General features: G+C 44.5%; 1 pseudogene; it reads left to right on the plus strand.

Moving 5' to 3' along the window:
* Positions 1-17,451, plus strand: part of LOC125190996 (1-aminocyclopropane-1-carboxylate oxidase homolog 1-like) — a 49,877-nt pseudogene that overhangs the window by 11,688 nt on the left and 20,738 nt on the right.

Genomic DNA, 17,451 nt, shown 5'->3' on the forward strand with positions numbered 1-17,451 from the left:
GGTAGTCTCATGTATGCTATGCTTTGTACAAGACCCGATATTTGCTTTGCTGTTGGCATGGTAGCAAGATATCAATCAAATTCTGGCCAAGGACATTGGACTGCAGTAAAGAACATACTCAAGTACCTTAAACGGACTAAGGACTATGTTCTAGTTTACAAAGCAGCCGAGCTATGCCCTTTGGGATATACTGATTCAGACTTCCAAGCTGATCAGGACTCGAGGAAATCTACTTCTGGTTATGTGTTTACCTTAGGAGGTGGAGCCGTAATTTGGAAGAGTGTAAAGCAGAAATGCATTGCAGACTCTACCATGGAAGCCGAATATGTGGCCGCTTCGGAGGCTGCAAAGGAGGCTGTATGGCTCAAGAACTTTCTTATGGACTTAGGTGTGGTTACGAATCTGCCCAAGAGCATCATCATTTATTGTGACAATTCTGGTGCTGTGGCTAATTCGAAGGAACCAAGAGCTCACAAAGCGAGCAAACACATTGAAAGGAAGTATCATATCATCAGAGATATAGTGCAGAGAGGAGACATAGAAGTGGTCAAGATTGCGTCAGAGAACAACCTGTCAGATCCTTTTACTAAGGCATTGGCGGTCAAACCGTTCGAGCGCCATGTAGAAGGAATGGGAGTTCGACTCGCTCGAGACCTCAACTCGCTTTCAGTATAAGTGGGAGAATTAGACGTAGTGCACATTTTTTTGTATACTCGAAAGCTGTTTTGAGTATAAGTGGGAGATTGTTAGAGTTTGTATACTAGAAATCACCTTTCGAGTGATTGAATACTGTTAAAACTCTCATTTTATTTTTCAAATGAATAAACAGATTATTTTTGTCATAATGTTGTTATATTTTACATTTAATGGATGTTTATTGCATATTTAAATGTATAAGCAATTTAACAAAGTCTAAGTCTTTGTTTTAGTAGACCGGTTGTGGGCGTCGTCCACTTTAAGGTAACACGGTCAGTTCTAAACAAAGAAAAAGAATTATTTCACAACCTAGATAGGCTTAGACTACCTATCGTGAAAGGTTGCAATGTCAGTCCGATTATTTCTAAGCCTTACTGAAATAAGATGACGTTGGTGTGGTATAGCACTGAATGGATCTAACAGCGAGACAGTCTTTATGCTATCTACTGAAAGACGAGGTCTCGTAAATTATTTCTCAATCAATGTACGTTAGCATTGAGCATACGGTATTGATTATGCACTACTTTGACTTACCAAATGGTGCGGGTTTTTCGCAACCCAATAAGCCTGGTATATTGGGTAGTGGTGATTAATATCTAGCGGTGCTAGGATTGCTATTATGTTGAATCGTGCGCGAGGTGAGTCTCGTTTGATAACATCCTCAAGAGAAGCTTGAAATAAGGTTTTATTATTCGGAACCTAGCTAGTTGGAGTTTAATTACTCTATGAATAATAAATAAGATTTTCTTGCTGAGTCCTCTCTTGGAATAAATAAGATATTAATTAATTAAGTCCATAGCAGACAATAATTAATTAATGGATGTTTCTATCTTAAGTGCGGGAAATAAATATAAAGTATTGGAAACCCGAAGTACTTGTAATTTCGGATTTGGATGGGGAGTGCAGTATTACTTCTGTAGTGGCTGCTCGTAATATTCCAATCTTAAGCTTATATTAAATTGGGTTTAATTTAATTAGTAAAAAGCTAATTGGGGGAGCCCATATCCAAAGCCTTCCATAGATCCCTGACTGGGCCCAATATGTGACTTATTAAAAATAGGAGAATAAAGGAGACAGAAAATACACTAATTATTTTCTCAAAATTTTCGGCTCCTACTCCTAGTAGTAGTCGAAATTTTCTCTCCTCCGTGGGAAAGGATTTCTGTCTTCTCTATTTAAGTCCTAGTGCGCTGGTGAGATCAGCCCACCCTGATATCAGTTCACAGTCTGGGAACCAGTCAGAAGATCCGTGGTTTTGTACTGAAGATCTTCACGTGGAGAAGGCGCTAGCCATCTTCGGTTCTTTGGAGAATCATCAAGGTATAATGGCTAAACCTTAGAACATCATGTTTTAGGTTTCTATTAATTTAAAGCATGTTATTATTTGAGTTTTCAGCATGATACGTGAGATAATTACGCGAATAGAATTTGTCTAAATAATCCGCTAAATAGATCTGATTATTAGGTAATTGATTTATTGCATGCGCTTCCGCTGCCAACCCCTTCATTCCACTACCTCTATGCTTCAATCTACTAGGCTGAAAATTTTTTATACTAATGTCAGCATATAAAAAACAGTTGGCCCCATCCTACAAATTATACGCAGTTAATTCTTCATACCTCATTGGTTCTTCAACTGCCTCCTGACTTTGGCATGCACTGGCATGCATCCCACCTAAAGGTCGTCCCTTTGCACGAGTCTTCCTACAACTCAAGTAAATTAAACAAAAATAAGATTGAGATAATAAAATAAAGAGTAAGATGCAACTCCAAGTAATTACATTTTCTTTGTTCCATTAAAAACACATTTAGCTGATGATTCCCTATGACTAAATTCTTTGCATTGCATACATTGAACCTGCCACATTCCTTTTGTCCTAGATTTGTTTCCCTTACCTTCCAAGCATCCCGGTATTCTATTTTTCCTCAGTCTCCCTGTAGCTCGTTTTTGCAAAGGAGGTAACACCTTGAACCTAAGGTTCATGCTAGGCCACTGAGACTTGTCAGGAAATGGGCTCATTACTCCTGCATATGCTAGCCTAAATAAATTCACTGAAAAGTAAGGATGTAGGTAATTGAAAAGAACCGGTTAGGTTGGTTAACACGCTGTGTGCACAGAAAGAATATAACAGGTTTCCTTTGGTCCAGTAAATCCACTAGATCACGCGGTCTAGGAACTCGTTGGTCGTCGGAAAATCCTGGTCGTCGGACACACATAACACTCTTTCAAAAAATCCTCAACCACTTTACTAAACCTAGCATAGGGAAGTAGGGATCGATCCCACAGAGATGGATGTGTAACAATCATGTTCAAGGATTTGGACTTGTTTTTGGGGTTGGCTGCTGCCACGCATTTTTCGGGTTGAGGAAAATAAACTTAACTTGGGAATTTAAACTGCTACGCTAACAGCTAGACCTAGGCGAAACAACAAAGCATGCACGAAAATTAAACCGAACAATCACTGGATCTAAGAAACTACTCTAATTACCTAGATCTGGGTAACAAACTGACTGTGGGGACCATAACTGAAAAGGTAGAGTACGGATGAAAAGCTGGAAAAACAACTAACTCGGGTACTAACTAACAGCGACATCATCTTCTTCAACCAAATTGCCTAAAAACTCAGAAGAAAAACAGCATGAGCGAAATCGGAACAGAGCAGACTGAATTTAAATCATTTTGATGAAGAACAATAAGAAAAACTAACAGATCTAAGGATGCTAGACGAGGTAAAACAGAAAGCAAGCGGAAAATTCACAATCCATGCACAACTCGACCTCCCCTGTTCAGATCCAACCTCGGACACTAAATCCACTCCGGATCCAAGCGTCCGACACAAACTCCAGCCGAAAGAAACATTTCATAACTTCAGATTTAAACAACAACCTCCAATCAATCAACAACCCACAGATCCTATCACCAAATTCCCAGATCGAGCACCACAGCAGCCAAAACAGAGATTGACATATAACTTGTTAAAATAAACTCTCAACAGCAGGATCTACGTAAATCAACTTGAAAAATCACAGATAAACGCAAACTAACAGAAGTGAATAGATAATCAGTAGCATCAACAACCAAATCGACTCCCAAAAGTGAAGTTCGACCGTAAAAGTGCAAAACAAACTGAAAATAAAGAGATTGTATCTTCGCCCTCACGTGGACGGTGTTACGACTGAAATTTCTGAAGAATAAACCCCTTCGGAACCGAAACTACCCCAGATCTCCCATTCCCAAGTGTGTGTTGTGTGTGAGCTAAGAGTGAGCGAAAGAGTGATAATTTGTGTGTTGCATGCTCTTCTATTTATAGGCGTTGGAGTGGGGCCCAGCGAGGTATAGATGGACTTTGTTGCCCTCAGCTACTGACTCCCTCCTTCAGGCCTTCTTTTTCCTTAGATTCTGCTCATTTCTACTTCATTCCTTCGCTAGACTGTTCCCTTCAGCATCTCCTTGATCTAGCGATTCTGTCACACACCTGACTTAGAAACCGTGTTAGACCCAGCAAAATGAACGTTTTTCACCATATAACCGATGCATGAAATTAGCCTTATCAAACTGCTCACACTTAAACCATACTTGCCCTCAAGTATAAAGACAAGAAAAAAGAATAAGGCGAATTTCAAGCAAGGTTATCCCCTGACCGACTCTTAAGACTCTAGACAGACTCCTAGACCTAGACACAATTTAAAACTTAAATAGTTTAAGAAAAACATACAAACACATAAACACATAAACACATATGCATGCGCTAGCTTCAACTTTTAGGCAACCGTCCCCACAAGATTAAGGTCAATCCAACATGCTGCACTCCTTCAAATAGGCCCTTTCCCTTCCTCTACCTAGCCAATCTGTCAGCTCGTCAAGATAGCCCTTTTACTTACCCAATTGTTGGATTCACTCGATCACTCATTCCTCACCAGGGATGTTAGGATCGATTCTCTCTTAAGTTATTGCCACACCACTGAAGTGTCGGGTTATGAGAGTTCCTCCTTTTTCCTGGGTCAGGCTATTATTGTTCCTGCCCTTTAGACAACTTCCCCCTGGACTTCGTCCAGCTTATTCCTCCTTATATATTTTTTATTTTCTCCTCCCTTTTTTTCTTTGCTCTCTTTTTTTTTTTTTTTTTTTTTTCGTCTCTGGACTTTGTCCAGCTTATTCCTCCATTTCCTCCTCTTCTGGACTTCGTCCAGCTTATACCTTCATAACCCAATTCCCCTATTTTTTTCTCCTTCACAACTCTTCTCCCTAAGCATTCAGTGGCGGCCCTTAAACATGTGTTAGCTCGAAGTTATTTAAGGCTTATAACTCGCTATTATAGTAGGGCTTCACAACTAAGTAAGCAAAGGCATCCTCCATCGTTCTCGCTTCACTCAGATTGACTTGGCTTATTAAAGGAAAAGGCTTCTAAGTTGAAATGCCTCCTATTTTCAATTACTTTTACTAAGGGAATCATGCCGTATTATATTCACTGACTCATGCAACACAACAAAACTTAGACCTAAAGACTCTTATCATGCAGACAAATTCATGCATTGACTCCTCTCCCCCTCCCACTTCACTCAAGCTCGTCCCCAAGTCATCGTCGTGAAGGGGGGAAACAGAGAAATCAATGCAGCAACAACAACAGTTCATATAAAAACAAAAACTTCTCACACTTAGACCAAACATTGGGCTAAGTGGGAGGAAAACACAACAAACAGAAAATACAAACTTCTCACACTTAGACCACGCAGTGGGCTAAGTGGGAGAAGACATAGACAAATACAAACACAAATAGTCAACAAAAACAAACACAGATAACTGAAAGTAAGAAAAATAAAAGTTACTTGGTCATGGGGGGTGATTCACTTCTGGGGCTGGCTCCCTCGAGAGCCAGACTGGGGTAGGATTCCGGGTCGGGTCATCTTCACTTTCTTCTTTGCTGGCTGCTCCAGCTCTTCCTCTTCCTGTTCTGGCTGGTCAGGTACTGGCTTCTTCACTAGAGACTTTGATTTAGGTGGGGCTGGAACTTGCTTGGGAACGGGTGGGGAGATCAACTCCTTGAGCGATTGCTGCGGTCGCTTGACGGAGGGACTGCTCTGGATGGGCTACTTGACCTCACTGCTGGACCCAGGAGTTACCTTCGACTGGGTCAAAGGGAGTGTCTGCTGCAACCACTTCAACATCTTCATTGAAAGCTCCACCGCTTCCGTCATTCGCTCATTTTGTTTGGCGCACCTCACCGCCAAATCTGCAATGTTGCCCCTCAGGGTCTTCTCTTCCTCCCGGTTGCCGTTCAATTCCTTTCTGATCCCACCAAGTTCCTTCATCACTTCCTTCCTCATCAACTGCATCTCCTTCCTCACATCTTGGTCTTCCTTACGTAGCTCTTCAACCTCTTCACTTGGCATGGCTTTCTCGGCTTCTTCAGGCTCTGCTTTTACATTGTCTCCTAACGAGTAGAAAAGGGTCTTGGTGCCATGAGTCTGCAGCAAACCCTTGTTGAAAACATAATCAACACTGAACACCTCCGGAGTGTCGCACATGATTACCAAAGGAGCGGCCTTGGCAATCTTCATTTGTATGTTTCGTTGGAGGTAGGCGCCGAGGAGGTGGCAGGTATACATATGACGCGCAGGGTTGCTCGTCATTTGGTGGCATGCCTGAGCCAGCCAATAGCCTAGGTGCACCTTCACGCCTTTCGCCATGCACCATGTGAAGTAAAGGTCGGTAGTTGTAAGAGCTGAATTAGCGGTTCCCATCAAGTTGTAGCTGATAAACGTCTTAGCAAAGCGGAGGATTCGGTCTTCGATGTGAGAGGCTTTAGAGTAGCTGGACTTAAACATTCCCGCCTTGGGGTGAGTGATCAGTTCCCATGCCGTTTGCACTTTGAAACCCGGTGTATTCTTCGGCACACCGATCATCCTCTCATTCCATGCCCCCTCCTCATCCTCGGCTTGGGTAAACAATCTCATTCGCAGAGACCATTCCCGGATGCTCATCTCATATTCGTCATTAAAAACCCTGAACGTTATTGAATCCGCGTCAAGATCAGTGGTGTTTTTTAATCGAAAGGTGGAGAAAAACTCCCTTGCTAGATCCACCGGCACCCTCTCCTGGCTGTGCTGTAGTAACCACTCAAATCCTATCGAATAGATACAAGAGCGGAATTCCTTGTCACATGCAATCATTTTAAGCTCCCTTGAGCTGTACTGCTTCCCAGACTTGGCCATCTTCCCGGCGCTACATCTTTCCTTGTACACTGCGATCCTCTTCTGGTCGTCGAACTGCCTCATCTCCTCTAGCAGCTCTTTGGTCAGCCAGACTTCCGGACGTCCTGGAATAGGCTCTTCTTCAGCTTCTTCAGATTCATAGTCGGGCTCAGGGATAGGCTCGTCTTGTTCCTCGACAGAAGGATCCTCGGTCACCTGGGAAAGGGTCTTCTCGACCTCCTTGACGGAGGGAGCTTTCCTTGACCGAGTAGATGAGGTCGCCGCCGCCTTTCCTTTTCTCGCCCTTTCCTTGGCCAAGCGGTGTTCCTCTGTCTCTGCATCCTCAGGAACTAACTCATCAACTTCATCGAGCAGACTCCTCCTGGTGCGTCTTCTTTCTGCCCTTCCGTCTATCTTGGGTTCATCGTCCTCCTGGTCATCCACCAGGTCCACAATCAAATTCAGCCCTCCCTTGGCGGCCTCCAGTACTCCAGTCGCAAGTAGATCTGTTTCTTCCAACATCTTTTCCGGGGTTTCCCCCTCATGTTCCACTATTGGGGTCGCCCCCTCAATATAAATGGGGTTCTACCCCCAGACACCACTTGGGGTCGCCCCCTCTTGCATGAGTTCAGGGGTCGCACCCCTGAAATCAGTTGGGGTCTCATCCCCAGTTTCCATAGGGGTTTCCCCCTCAGCAACATCCTTCACAATAGGAGTTTCCCCCTCAATCGTACTGTCCACAATAGGGGTTTCCCCCTCCACAACTTCATCTAAAACAGGGGTTTCCCCCTCACCATCTTCCTTACCCTCAAAATTAGGGTTCTCGTCACCGTGCTTCTCTGTCTCCACCTCTATTCTGCCGTTCGTCGGTCCATCCTCCCCCGGCCGTTCGTGCACCGCCTTTTCTTTCTCCGCCTTCTTTGAAGCGGTTTTTGCATGTTGAGATCCAGAATCTTGCGGCCTTTCTTCACGAAGATCCGCCGGTTGTGCAGCCGAATCTGCTGGAATCGTCAGTGGTAGTATGACCGGCGCGGACGTCATTAGGCTAGCGGAGAACAGGGCGTATACTTCCCTTGCTTTCTCGACGCTCCCCAATTTCTGCGTCAATTCTGTCAACAGGGTTGGGTCGTACACAGTCTGCTGCGAACTTCCGGTGAGTTTGGTCGAATCCATCACTACAGATCTGAAATTAGACAAAAACTGGGTCGAATTTTTTGGTTAGGGTTTGTATTCTAGAGAGAGAATCGAAAGTAGAGAGAAGGGAGAGTAAATTCAGTTTTTCGTCGATTTGGGATTATTGGAGAGAGAGAAGCGACGGTTGCTTTTCTGATGAAGGGATGTTGCAGTTGCAGGCATGATGTAAGCAACCGTACAACTCTGAGAGTACTAGAGCTTTAACGAGTGCAGTGCAGGTGCGGTATGATATCACGCGATCTAACAGGTCCAAAGGATTCGACTAGACTTCTAAGGCTAGAAAACCGTGGAACTATCAGAAAGGGGTCGTTGGATGCACTCTATTCCCTCAAAACCTCAACCCACTATACTATAACTAGCACAGGGAAGTAAAGGATCGATCCCACGAGGATGAAGGTGCTACGAAACTGCATTTGAGGATGTTTTGGAAAAAAGGGGTTGGCTGCTGCCACGCAAATTATGGGTTGAGTACTAAAACTACTGGGTCTGAGAGACTTAAACTACTTTACTCTACCTACTGTGTCTAAGAAACAAGAACGTACGGAACATGCATGACTTTAAGAAATGAAATATTTGAGAATTAAAAAAAACAACTGGAGTTAAGTAACTAGGCAGACTTTCCTAATTTAGACAAACAAAGGAGAAACAAACAGTGGGGACCAATTTCCTTAAACGACCAGGGTCTGGAAAAGCAGCTGAAAAGCAGAAGTACATGCAGAAAAGTAAAAGGTCTTGCAGAAAGGTGCTAACATAAAGCAGATCTGATTCTAACTACCACCAAACATCATCTTCTTCAGGAATCAAATGAGAATAACAGAGAAAACAGAGCATTTAACATCATGAAAACAGAGTAAACTTCGGATCCAAACTAAAAACAAGAAATTAAAGTCGCAACTAACAGACCTACGCTACTGGACCTAAGAAATGGAGAAACAGAACGTAAATAGCCATGATCATGCAGAAACGTAAACAGAAACACCAGATCTGCCAAACTCCAACTCAAATCCAACATAACTCAGCAAATCCAAACAACTCCATACAAAAATCCACAGCCTCCAGCAACCAATAAACAAATCTCAGCTCCGAATATTCCAACAATAATTCAACAACGCAAAATAAAAACAACCGAACAAGCTCGACCGAACAAAATCCAACAAAAGCAAAGGTAAACTTCCATAAATGCAGAGATAGGTTCAAATCCAGTAGATCCAAGTCAACAACTAAGAGTTACGAAACTAAAACGAACGAGTACTTAAAATCGAAAACAAACTAAACAAAGCAAAATAAATATTGTTTCTTCGCCTTCACAAGGCAGTGTTACACAACAGCAAAATAACGACGATGAACCACCACGGTAGCCGGAATCACCCCATCTCCAAGTGCGCAGCAAGTGAATTGAGAATTTTTGAAGTGTGGAACTAAGGAAATGGAACTAGAGCCTTCAAAAGTGAGCGAGGAGCCTTTTTTTTGTTCTTCAAGGTTTAGCTCTTTATATAGGTGAGGCTCTGATCCCTAGGGCATCCCTCTGGTAATTTGACGCTTTTGCCCTTAAATAAGACTCTTAAAAAGGAATCTGCTCATGCTCTATTCTGTTCCTGCCGCCAGCTTCTAATTCTCCCAGGTCCGGGCGACGACTTCTGATTTTCACTTCAATTCCATCTCTTTTGCATTTGCCTGGTCAGGTAACAGCAACTCCTGGGTCCGGCAGATTTACTACGCACCTGAACTTATATAACGCACATTAGCGCCCCAAATGCACAGATTTTTACCCTAAACCGATGCATGAAATGAGCTTTATCAAACTGCTCACACTTAAACCATACTTGTCCTCAAGTATAAAGACAAGAGAAAGGAATAAGGCAAGTTTCAATGCATGGTTTCCCCTTAACCGACTCTACTAAAACCAACGAAGAAAAAGACTCAAACTACTAGACCTAGACGCTAAGGACTTAGACAAAGAAAACAGATAAAAACACATATTAACACATAAACACATAAATGCATAAACTGGTTTACTTTCTAGCAGCCATCCCCACAAGATTAAGGTCAATTCAAGAACCTACAGTCTCCGAATCTTCCCCTTCCCTTCTTCTATCTAATCGGCTTGTCAGTTTGTCAAGATAGCCCCTAACTTCACTAATTGTTGGATTCGCTCGATCAGTCATTCCTCACCAGGGATGTTAGGATCGTTCGCTCTTTATATGCTATACCACTGATGCCTCGGGTCAGATAGTTCTCCTGCCTTAGCTCTTCTTATAATTTTCTCCTTCCACCCTGGACTTCGTCCAGCTTATACCTCCCTGGACTTCGTCCAGCTTATAACTCCAATTTTTTTTTATTTTTTTATTTTTAGACCCTGGACTTCGTCCAGCTTATACCTCCAGTACCCTTCCCCTAGGCCCGAGAGGTTACTTCTATCACCAAAAATTTTCTTCTTCTAAGTTCTTTCCCTAAGCATCAAGTGGTAGCCCTCTCATTTTGTGTTAGTATGAAGTGTTTAAGGCTTATAACTCACTTTTATGAAGGGCTTCACAGCTAGATTAGTCGAGGCATATTCTATCGTCCTTACTTCATCCAAAACGACTTTGATTTATTAAGGAAAAAGGCATCAAAGTTGACATGCATTCTCTCTTCAATCACTCTCACTAAGGGGCTTTGCTTTCTATTCACCAGTTATGTATGAACACATAATTTCCTACTAACTGACTTACTACTAACTCCTAGACCTAGTAGACAGACACACATACTTGACATTAACTTGCACTAACTCCCTCCCCCCTCCCACTTCACCATGCTTGTCCCCAAGCATTTTTTGTGAAGTGGAAAACAGGGCTAAGTTAGTGCGACACTGACAGACTCACAAAACAAATATTATATAAAAACAAACTTCTCACACTTAGACCGAGCACCGGGCTAAGTGGGAGAAGATACACAAATTAACATATATCAAAGCATGCTATATCAACACAAACTTCTCACACTTAGACCGAGCATCGGGCTAAGTGGGAGAAGATAGCTAACACATATTACATAAATAACTCAAATATTCACAGACACATAAAAAAACGGGCATGCTTTGTATAAAGAACTAGAATAAAAAAAAAACAAAAAAAACTGAAATTTAAAATTACTTGGTTATGGGAGGGGGGGGGGGTCAATTCTGGCTCTGGTCCCCCGTGGGACCAGATTTCTTGGGCACCGTCTTTGCTTTCTTCTGGCTGGGCTTTGGTTCATCATCCTTCTTGGCCTTCTGTTCCCCTGGCCTGGGGGTATCCTTCTTCACTGGTACACTGGTGGTGGTCTCACTGTCCTTCCTCTTCTTCTCTGGTGGCATTCCCTGGGCACCGGAGGCTGGCTTCTCTGGGGTCTCTTGCTTCAGCTCTGTGGGCAATTTCGGAGGCATGCGCTACTGCTGGACCCGGAGGATCTTTTGGTCAACCACGGTGACCACTTTCATCATTGTCTCCACGGCCTGGGTCATCCTGTTAGCTTGCGCAGCCATCATCTCCCTCTGAGTTACCGCCTCTTGGTGCAGCTTCAACAAGACCTCCTGTTTCTGCACCGCAGTTGCTTCCAGCTTCAACATCGTTTCTCCCACCTTTGTCTGCCATTCCTCACTCGCCTCTTTCTCTTCACCTCCTTCCTCTGCCTTCTTAGTTTTTATCTTGACTCCCTCACCCTTTCCTACTTCGTAAAATCTCAACACGCCATCCTTCATTATAGTCAATCCCTTGTTGAAGAAGAACGTGAGATCGAAGTATCCTGGGTCGCTACACACTGGTAGATTAGTGACTGAGTCGGCTATTTTCATTGACACATTCCTCTGGAGGTACGCTCCCAGCAAGTTGCATGTGTAGAGATGGCGGTCGGAGTGAGTTCTGACTCTCTGGCATGCATAGGCAGTCCAGTACCCGAGGTGGACCTTCACGTTGTTCAGCATACACCACATAAAATACAGCTCTGGAGTGGTAAGGGTGGCTCCCACTTGACCCAAAAGATTGTACCCGATGTATACTTGTGCCAATCGGAGTACAGGGTCAGTGATGTGTATCCCCTTCGATGTGCTTGTCTTGAACTTGGCCACTTTCTTGTGGGCAACCATCCTCCAGGCCTCCTCAGCATCGAAGCCAGCTGTATACTTGGGTGCACTGATCTCTCTCTCATTCCACGCTCCTTCTACCTCTTCCTCGGGTGTCAGTAGTCCCAGTCTCAACGACCACTCCCATATACTCATCTCCATCTCCTCGTTGAATATCCGAAAAGAGATTGTGTCTGCATCGAGATCTGTGGACTGTTTGAACTTGAAGGACGTGAAGAACTCCTTCGCCAGAGCCACTGGCACCTCTGCGTTGCTGTGTTTAAGAAGCCACTCAAACCCGATGCTTTCGAAGTAGGAGGTAAACTTCTTATAAACTCCCAGTTCCTCCAGGTCCCCAAGGCACAGCTTTTTCCCGGACTTTGCCGACTTCCCATTCGTGGCTCGGCCATCACATGCCTTCTGTAGCTTTGGGTCCTCAAACTGGACCATCGCTTCCAACAGCCTTTTGGTCACAAGGACCTCCATTATCTCAAACGGGTTTTTCTTTACAGCTGATTTATCAGCCACCTCTTCGTCAGTTGGATGGGCAAACGGCACACGGATCGCCTCTGGTTCGCTGATCACCACAGGGTATTCGCGGGGTGACATTTCTTCTGTTGGGGCTTAGCAGCATGCTTTCCCTTCCTCTTCCTTTCCACTTCATATCTCGTCTCCAGGGCCTCCGGAGAGATCTCCTCCTCAGCTGGCGAAGTTTCTTGGACCAGGGGGATATCATCCCCGGTCTCCTCTATGTCTTCCAGCCTCAGGCGCTTGGACCTGCCTGCCTCTGCCTCATCTACTTGCTTTCTATTTCGACGAGATTGCCTCCTCGTCATCCTCTCATCCGTCGGAGTTGCTTGGTCATCGGTAGTCGTTTCGTCCACCACGACGATGTCAGTCTCGATCTCTTCGCAATTTTCTCGCATCTTGCTCATCGCCGTCTCCTTCTTCCTCATTCTCACCATCCTCTCTTTTTTTCTTTTGTTCCTTCTCGGTTTCCTCAGCAGCAACCTTCTCATCAAAATCCTTTCACCTTCCTCCTCAGCCTCCTTGTCATCAACTGCTTCACTTTCTTCACCTACGTTGCCCTCACTACCCTTCTCATTATCCAAAGTCTCCTCAATACCCTGTTCCTCACTCTCTCCCACATCCCCTGTCTCTTCTTGACCCACTTCCTCTGTTCTATCACTCTCCCCATCATCTCTACCCTCCTCCTGTTCTTTGTCATCCCCTGACCCAGCGGCCTCTTCATCCGGTATATCTTCTTGCTCACCTAGACTACCCCCTCCCTCTTCTCTCTCCGCTTCCTCCGTCTCCATCCTATCACCCTCATCCTCTTCAGTTTCTTCTTCATTTACAGAGGGTTCGGCATGGGGCTCAGTTTCTTTTTGACGACTCGTATGTGGGGGGTTCGTCTCCTGGGTTAGGGTTTCCGGCAAAATTTGGGGGTTTTCGGGGTGTGTGGGTAAGGCTTGTGCAGTGGGTGTTTCGACTAAAGTTCCGGGCCTTGGTGGAATTGTAAGTGGGGTGAGGGCAGGAATTACCTCTTCTTGTATCCGCCATGCCTCCGACATTTGGGCAAAGAATTTGCTCGCCTTCGGCCCCTTCCCGAACTTCCTCATGAATTCTTGTATGATTTCCTCGGGATCCGGTTCTGCTTCGTCGGATTTCGCCTCGGCGGGGTTGTCTTGTCCGATGTCTGGCTGTGGTTGCACTTCTGTTGGCATAGGCTGCGGTGGAACCTCCGGCGGAGTGGGATTTTCTTCTGGTGGCGGCGTAGGTACTTTCTCGGCTGCGGGAGTCGAACTCGTCGCCCCCGTCACCTTCTTTTTGGTCTTTTCTTTTGGCGGGTTCTTCCCGCAGCCTGAGCGCGCCATCGGATTTCTCTGCATCTTGTGTACAGCGGTGGTTTACGGCGGTGTCTTTGTGGAGGTGGTGGCACTTCTCGGATCTGTAGAGAGAAGGAAAAGTTTGGGAATGGTGAGTTATGAGAAAATAATTTTATGTGAGGGAAGTTAACTAGTTCAGGGAAGTTATTTTAGGAAAAAGAAAATAAAAGGAAAATAAAAGAAATAAAGGAAAAGAAAAAATAAAATAAGAAAAGGAATATCATGATTGGCTGCAGGCGAACGGGCGCGTCTCTGACGCCAGTAACCGTACGCCTCACCAGCTTTTTGAATTTCAAAATTCAAACTTCCCCTGATTTTTCGCACTTCCCTCTGACCAGGTAATCTGAAAAACTTAGTAAAAAAACGAAATTTGCTGAATCGTCTGGGTCAAAAAGATGAGCCCTTCACACTTGTGCATTTCCCAGGCGATCAGAATTTTCAAAAATCTTTTTGGGTTTTAGAAGCATATATGTATATTTTTTATATTTTCATAAAAAAAAAACTTATTCATGTTATTTACACCTAAATGTTTAAATATTCTTGGGTATTAACTGGTTCAGTCAGTTGATCTACAATTGTACCCTATCTACCTGACCCAGTAATTCCCGAAGAATATTTAAAACATGGTTTACTATGCAGTGGTGGAAGGCGTGTGGAGCGGAATTTCTTCCACTTCACACAACTCCGAACTATCCCTAAACACTTTCACTCTATGACCGTTAACTAGGAAAGGTACAGAGTTAGCATTGACTCCTTGAATTTCCACTGCTCCATGTGGTCGAATGCCAATAATTGTGTAAGGCCCTATCCATTTTGACTTCAGCTTCCCAGGCATGAGCTTGAGCTTTAATTGAAAAAGGAGTACTTTCTGTCCAACCTACAGCTCCTTGACCCGCAGGTTTTTGTCGTGCCAGAGTTTGGTCCTCTCCTTATACCACATGGCTGAGTCATATGACTCCAACCTCAATTCCTCCAGTTCCTGCAGTTGCATCTTCCTCTCTTCCTCACAGGCATGAGCCTTCATGTTCATTTCCTTGACTGCCCAATATGCTTTGTGCTCTATCTCCACGGGCAGGTGGCACATTTTTCCAAATACCAATCTGTAGGGTGACATTCCTATTGGTGTCTTGTAAGCGGTTCTGTAGGCCCAGAGAGCATCGTCTAGACGTTTGCTCCAGTCCTTTCTCGAGGTATTCACTGTCTTCTCTAGGATGCCCTTTATTTCTCGATTCGAGATTTCAGCCTGCCCATTGGACTGGGGATGATACGGAGTAGATAACCGATGGTGGACTCCATACTTTCTCATCAGCGCTTCAATCGTCCTATTACAGAAGTGAGTCCCTTGGTCTGAGATGATCGCTCGGGGCACGCCATACCGGTTGAATATATTGGCCTTTAGGAATCTTGAGACTTCCTTCGCGTCGCTTGAACTTGTAGCTTTGGCCTCGATCCACTTGGACACATAATCTACAACAACCAATATGTACGTATTTCCATACGAAGATGGGAATGGGCCCATGAAGTCCATGCCCCAAACATCAAAGATCTCGCAAACTATTATTGGACTCTGTGGCATCTCATCTCTCATAGAAATCCCTCCGGTCAGTTGGCACCTACTGCAGTTCTGGCAGAACTCATAAGCATCTCTATTCAGCGAAGGCCAGTAGAACCCGCTATCCAGAACTTTTCTCGCCGTTTTTCTTGGGCCGAAATGTCCACCACACGCTAGTGCATGGCAATGGTTTAGCACGTCTCTTTGCTCCCACTCTGGAATACACCTTCTTATAACTTGGTCTGAACCCATCTTCCAGATGTATGGGTCATCCCAAAAGTAGTACTTAGAGTCACTTTTAATTTTCATCCTCTGGGCCCTAGTGACTTCTTGTGCGGTAGGTAGTTCTCCAGTGACTAAATAATTGGCCAGGTCCGCGAATCAAGGCTCGTCATTTGGTTTGCCTTTCCGTTTCTCTGACTCCTCGGGTCCAGTCAATGCTAGCACTGCTACCCATCTGATTGGTCTAGTGGACTCCCCTAAGTGATACAAATGCTCCTCTGGAAAAACATCGGGTACGGCTTCCTTATCTTCTCCTTGGATAATTCTGCTTAAGTAGGCAGCCACTCTATTCTCGGTCCCCCTCTTATCTCTGACTTCCCAGTCGAACTCTTGCAATAGTAACACCCATCTGATTAGCCTTGGTTTGGATTCCTTCTTGGCTAGGAGATATTTAATGGCTGCATGGTCAGTGAAAACTATTGCTTTCGACCCCAGTAGATATGGCCGAAATTTTTCAAATGAGTACACCACAGCCAGCATCTCCTTCTCGGTGGTGTCATAGTTCTTCTGGGCCTGGTTGAGAGTCTTCGAGGCGTAAAATATGACATAACTTTTTCCTTCGATTCTCTGGCCTAAAACTGCTCCTATGGCAAAATCACTCACATCGCACATTACCTCAAAGGGGTAATCCCAGTTGGGCGAGCGGATTATCGGGGCTGTGACCAAACGATCCTTGAGTAGCTGGAAGGCTTCTTCACATTTATCATCAAATTTAAACTCCACATCATTCTTCAGAAGTCGTGTTAGGGGTTGGGCAATTTTTGCGAAGTCTTTTATGAACCTTCGGTAGAACCCTGCATGTCCCAAGAATCCATGAATTTCCTTCTGATTCGTTGGGTATGGAAGCTTAGAGATTACTTCCACCTTTGCTTGATCTACCTCGATGCCCCTCTCTGATACAACATGTCCCAGCACTATCCCCTCCTTGACCATGAAGTGGCACTTCTCGTAGTTTAGCACCAGGTTCTTCTTCCTGCATCTCTCCAAAACAACATCTAGGTACCCCAGGCAAGCCTCGAAAGAATCTCCATAGACGGTGAAATCATCCATAAAAATTTCTATGCAATCTTCCAGCAAATCTGAGAAAATGCTCATCATGCATCTCTGAAATGTCCCAGGTGCGTTGCATAGACCAAAAGGCATTCTCCGGTAGGCATACGTTCCAAAGGGGCAGGTAAATGTGGTCTTCTCCTGATCCTCTGGGTTGACATAGATTTGAAAATGCCCACTGTAACCATCTAGAAAGCAGAAGTATTGTTTTTCCGCCAACCTCTCCAGCATTTGGTCGATGAAGGGTAGTGGGAAATGATCCTTGCGTGTGGCTGCATTGAGTTTCCTGTAGTCTATGCACATTCTCCATCCCGTGACTAACCTTGTGGGCACAAGCTCGTTGCGGTCATTCTTGACTACTTGTATTCCTGATTTCTTAGGCACCATGTGGACAGGACTCACCCATTCACTATCGGGAATAGAGTAAATGATCCCCAGGGCTAGCAGCTTCAATACTTCCTTTAAGACTTCCTCTCTCATGTTGGGGTTGAGTTTTCTTTGTGGATCTCGGTATGCCT

Source organism: Salvia hispanica, chromosome 5, assembly GCF_029641045.1.
Source record: "Salvia hispanica isolate PSC_SH4W2 chromosome 5, Shi_PSC_v1, whole genome shotgun sequence".
NCBI classification, from domain to species: Eukaryota; Viridiplantae; Streptophyta; class Magnoliopsida; order Lamiales; family Lamiaceae; genus Salvia; species Salvia hispanica.